Genomic DNA, 5845 nt, shown 5'->3' with positions numbered 1-5845 from the left:
GACATATACGTAGGACTCATATTTACTTCTGGAGAAGCCAAATTCCTTGACCTTCTCGCCAAAGCAAAGAATCTATCTGCGATAAGCGTGTTTTAATCCATAGATTGATTTCTCAAGCATACACACTCTATTTGGATAATTTGCATCGAGAAAACCGTCTGGCTGACTCGTGTAAAAATCCTCAGTCAACTTCCCATTATGGAAAGCAATTTTGACATCCATCTACGAAACTTTCATACTCATGAAACACAACTATGGTGAGCATTACCCGAATAGATTTAATCTTAGCCACTGGTGAGAAGGTATCATTATAGCCAATCCATGGGGTTTGAGTAAAGTCCTTCGCAACCAGTCGAGCCTTGAAAGTGTGTACCTTTCCATCCATGTATGTCTTCTTCTTGAAGATCCATTTGCACCCAACTATCTTTCGACCTGGTACATTATCAACCAAATTCCAAACTTGGTTGTTATGCATGGACTTGATCTCACTGTCCATTGCCTCGTTCTGTTTGGCCCGTAGTTATTGCCTATAGAAGTTTCATCCAAATTTACCAATTTACTATCACTGATAAGCGTATCAGCATCTATAGTTATATGGAAACCATAGAACTCAAGTGGAATTCTAACTCTACTTGAACGCCTAAGAGGTAATGATTCGTCAACTGGTTCAACTGGAATTTCTTCCTGTTGTTGAACCCTAGCATCTTCAGAGGTTCCTTGATCGTTTGATTCTTGAATCTCTTCAAGATCAATCGTACTCCCACTGTCCTCTTTTCATATGAGTTATCTATAGCAAAAGACTCATCTTCTTGCTACAAAGAGCACATTCTCATTAGGTATGTAGAACAAATATCCAAAGGACTTCTGTGGGTAGCCGATGAAAATACATCTTTCACTTCGAGGTTCAAGCTTTTCGTGAGTCTCTCATCTAATGAAAGCTTCACAACACCAAATCTTCATATGTGCTAACGAGGGAACCTTCCAAGTCCACATCTAGTGAGGTGTTTTTGCAACCTTCTTAGTTGAGACAAGATTAAGAATGTGGGGGGCAGTCTCTACGGTATATCCCAAGAATGTAATTGGAAGTGAAGCTCGACTCATCATGGAACGAACCAGGTCCAACAAGGTTCGATTGCGTCTCTCAGCCACACCATTGAGTCGTGTTGTCCTAGGGGGTGTCAGTTTTGAAACTATTCCACATTCCTTAAGGTAGTCAATTTTCTCTCTTTTAAATTGTAGATCGCTCTAAAAATATATCGATTATAAGAGATATTAACATTTCAAAATACCATATTTAGAGTTTATTAAATATATTAATACAATAATTCTTAGTCTAACATTTTCATATATACATTCATTTATATTTTAACACAAATTTATATAATATAAACAAGTTAATACACTTCATTCTCAGTTTAATACATAAAATCACAACATAATTGTAACGACATAAAAATCAGAGTAAAATTTTCAACTTTTCAACACCAATCCTACGACCACAATTGTTTACAAAATATTTTTCTCAAAAGTGTTAATTACAAATCAAAGTATCCCAAAATCCAAAACCATAAAAACCGAAAGGCTGAAGCTTTCCATGCGGCCTTTGGTGCTCGACCGTGACCATCCAACAGGTCAAGCACCTCTCAACATACCAAGCTATCTCCCTCTTCATATACAGCCACCAATAGCTAAGTCACAAATTCGGATACATATTGGTGGCTCCGAGGTGTATCAGGAATATAGACTTGTGTGCCTCCTCCAACACATTCTGTATGATCCCAACAAATCCATTACTCAAACCCGACCACACCTGGTCAACAATCCACAACTATCAGTGGAAAACCTGTCAATCTCACCCCTGATCCCCTCATGTTTCCAATGCTCATTCTTGAACCCCTCGACCTACGCCTCCTTAATCAAATCCAGAAGTGGTGAATCAATTGAAATCCTCCTACATTAACTCCAAACCGAGGAACTAATCGACTAGCGGCTCAAAGCGTCAGCGACCACATTTGCTTTTCCTGGGTGATAAATGATCTTGCAGTCATAATCCTATACCACGTCAAGCCAGTAATGTTGTCTCCTATTCAAATTTGGATGATCCGTGATATATCTCAAACTCTTGTGATCCGTGTAGAGAGTACACCGGACCACATACAAATAATGCCTCTAAATCTTGAAAGCAAAGACCACTGCTCCTAACTCCAAATCATGTGTCAGATACCGAACCTCATGTGACTTCAGCTGCCGAGAAGCATAAGCAATAACCATCCCCCACTGGATAAGAACTGCCCCCAAATTGGTGATGGATGCATCACAATATACCATAAAATCCTCAACACCCTCAAGGAGAGTCAACAGGGGACTCACATAACTTCTATCTTAGAGTCTTGAGTGCAGCCTGCTGCTTAGCGCCCCAGCGAAAATCCACACCCTTCCTCGTCAGACGAGTGAGGGGTACAACATCCTTGGAGAAATCCTGAATGAATCTCCGATAGTACCCTACTAATCCCAGAAAACTCCTGATCTCCTAAAGAGACTTCGGAACCTCCCACAGCATAATAGCCTCAATCTTGGTTGGGTCAACCAATATCCCATTTTGGTTAATGAGGTGACCCAATAACTATCATACAACAACATCCTATATACCAGGACACAGTTCTAATAGATCAATACAACACAGAAAAATCCTTTATACCAAGATACATAACCCAGAGGGCCAACATTGGTGCCTTTCAACCTAGAAGTACTATAAGGAAAACCCACCTCTCAGTTTGAAAAGATAGTTGAACAAGACACTACTTTGAATATCAGGTCAATCAATCACCTTTCTATCAAATAGTAACCAAACTCAACTACCACTCAAAATACCCAAAATACCCCGAGGTCAAACTTGGTTAAAATCAGGTCAATGTCAAAGGTGAAAAAGTCAACCGATTTGACTCAGGATGAGTACGCCCAGCGGTACTCAGCATGTACGCTCAGCGTACTCCAGATCCAAATCGGGCTCCCAAGGGAGTGCGCCCAACGTACTCAGAAGTACACCCAACCTACTCCGTCAAAATTCGTTTTCCTATTAAGTGCTTATTTCATTAATTCCTTTCATCCAAATGCAGATCTGGCCACCAAATATCATTCCAAACCATTAAGTTTCCATCTTTATGAGTTTGTATGTCTAGAAAATGCCCAACACCAAAACCCTAACTTGTCTTAAGCTCTTAATCTCTCTAGCATTTGCATGGAAGGGAATAAGGGACCAGGGTTACATTTTTATAACTCTAGACACTTCAAAACGTATAACAGGACAACCCATTTGGTCTAGAGAATGCCATATTGAAGAACACCTTAGCTTGGGGATAACAAGGACATAATAGCATCATACAAAGTAAATCTAAGAAAAATAAGCATTAAGGTATAAACGTTATATCTTCTTGAGATGAAGAATGGTATAAAGCTTCCACATCTAAGGTTTCTTCAAGCTTCCAAGATGTTCTCATTCCTCTAAGAACATGCTCACAAAATGGATTAGGGTTTTCTAGGTACGAAAATGGGGATGGGGTTGGTGAGTGAAGAAGGTCTTAAGGGTTAAAGATGTTAAAATAGGGTCCAAACCCTAAAAATTAGGGTTTGGCCTTCACCTACGTACGCCCAGCGTACACCATTAATCCACATGTTTTTATGATAAATCCACATAGGACCATTTTTGCAAACAAATCTCATAATAAGGGTTAAAGTGTAATTACCTAGAAACCAAACTATTACATTAATACAATCTAGTATATACTAATTCCACACGCCACTACCAACCACATATGCCACCACCGCAACTGTAACAGCTGATCTGCAGATAAAAATCATAAAATATAAGTGTTGTTGAGTTTTTGGGTTGGCCTAGTACGCTGGGCATAATCTTGGTACGGTGGGCATACCATGGCGAGCTTTGGATACGGGGTTTTCCCCCTGGTGCGTTGGGCGTACATATGGTACTACCTGAGCCAGATGCAAACCTTAAATTTTAGGGTTTGGACCTTATTGAAGCAACCTTATTCCCTAAGGTTATATCATTTCCAGCCTCCATTGTCCCTAAAAGCATTATCTCGAAACCCTAACCTATTTTTAGAGAGGCTTGATCCTTGTGTATGTGTTGGTGTGTGTTTGGTGCACCTTGAAGAAGAAGAAGTTTGGTGAAGGAGCATTAATCAAGTTGAAGTTTGTAGATCCACTGTTTATTTATCTTTCTGAGCTTCATAGAGGCATAAATTATTGACCTTGGTTATTTTATTCTTAGATCTAAGACTAGTTAATATTTGAGCATATTTTGGTCCCATGAATGAGTACTTCTGAGTAAATGTTACTCCAAAAGTTTTGAGTTGTTCCTTTTGATTTTTATGAGGTTCCTAATTCATAAAGATTACATCTTGGTGGCTGTAGATCAACCATGCATGAGGTAACGATCATTGGATTGAAGTACAATGATAAATCTAGGGTTTGAGTCTCTTTAAGCCATGCAAAGGCATCAAGTTGGTGACTTTATCATTTAAGACATTTCCCAAGAGCTAGATTTGGAAAATGGACGTTTAAACTTAAAGTATTAAGTTCTTATTGATGTTTTGGAAAGCTGGAGCGTACATCGGGCGTACACAAGAGTACGCGGCTGAAGGCCCATTTTCCCTTGGTAGCACAAGAATTACGATGGGCGTACTTAGGTGGTACGCTTAGCGTACTCACCAGGACCCTTTTTGGGATTTATGTCTTTTTGGGCCATTATTTGGCCTTTGGTTTTTGGGCCTTGTTGTTCTTTAGGTCTTCTGGGCTTGGGACATTGGTTGAAGGGCCCATTAAGGGAAGGGTAAAATGGTATTTTACCCTAGGAGTCGGGATTAAGGATTTAGACCCTCGGTTATTATTTATGGCCAAATTGTTAATTAGGGTTTTATTATTTGTGATTTAGTTTGGGGATTTTTTTATTTAGCAGCTTCAGTGTTATTTGTTTATCAGCGGATCAAAGTGAGTTTTCTCACATTGTTTAGCAGGATGAAGGCAACAATGCCGGCGAATTGATTATGGCTATTAAGATTCTACTTGTCTTTGTGACTCTTGTATGTATTGTATGTGTTGGTATGTATGTCGGGCGGGGCCCGATGTCAGGCGAGGCCTGATGAGTGTGTTGGGTCGGGCCCATCGTATGTTACTGACAAATCTATACTGGGTACGGCCCTATGAAGGTCGGGTGGAACCCATTGTATGTATGGTATGTGGTATTTTAGGGGAAACTCACTAAGATTTGTGCTTATTGATAGTTGGTTTTATTGCTTTCTTTTTTTATAGTTTATTTTAGATTTTTTAGCCGTTTTTATTAGTATTGCATTGTATATTCTTTATTTTCTTTATCATGGATTGTGTCGGGTACTTTCTATTTTGCATGAGGTATTCTGTAGGGTTTTGGAGCTTGTTGCGATTGTAGATTAGATTGGAGACGGGCATAGTAGGCGTTAGAGGCATCATTGGGCTCTATAAATCCATCAAAGAAGATTTGAGCTTTAAATGTTGAAGACTTTGATGAAGTGGGCTTATGAAGACGGGTCTTGGATTCTTATTTTCGGCATGGACTATCCACATTTAAAGCTTGAAGATGATTGGCCAAGTTCGAATCATGTGAGGTGTGGAGGGGACCAAGGGAATCTTGAGTAGTGGCGTGGTGTAGTGGAGAAAAAGAGCCAATAGCATTCTAACATCATTTGCGAGGGTGGAGTCTCGATCGTGAAAATTTTCAAGGGTACCCACGCAACTGCACACTTTGGAGAATTTTTGTCATTTGTCTCGCCATTTTACCTTGTAGGGTTAG

This window comes from Lactuca virosa, chromosome 3, assembly GCF_052849685.1.
Source record: "Lactuca virosa cultivar CGN04683 chromosome 3, Lactuca_virosa_CGN04683_v6, whole genome shotgun sequence".
NCBI classification, from domain to species: domain Eukaryota; kingdom Viridiplantae; phylum Streptophyta; class Magnoliopsida; order Asterales; family Asteraceae; genus Lactuca; species Lactuca virosa.
This window is presented reverse-complemented; position numbering follows the sequence as displayed.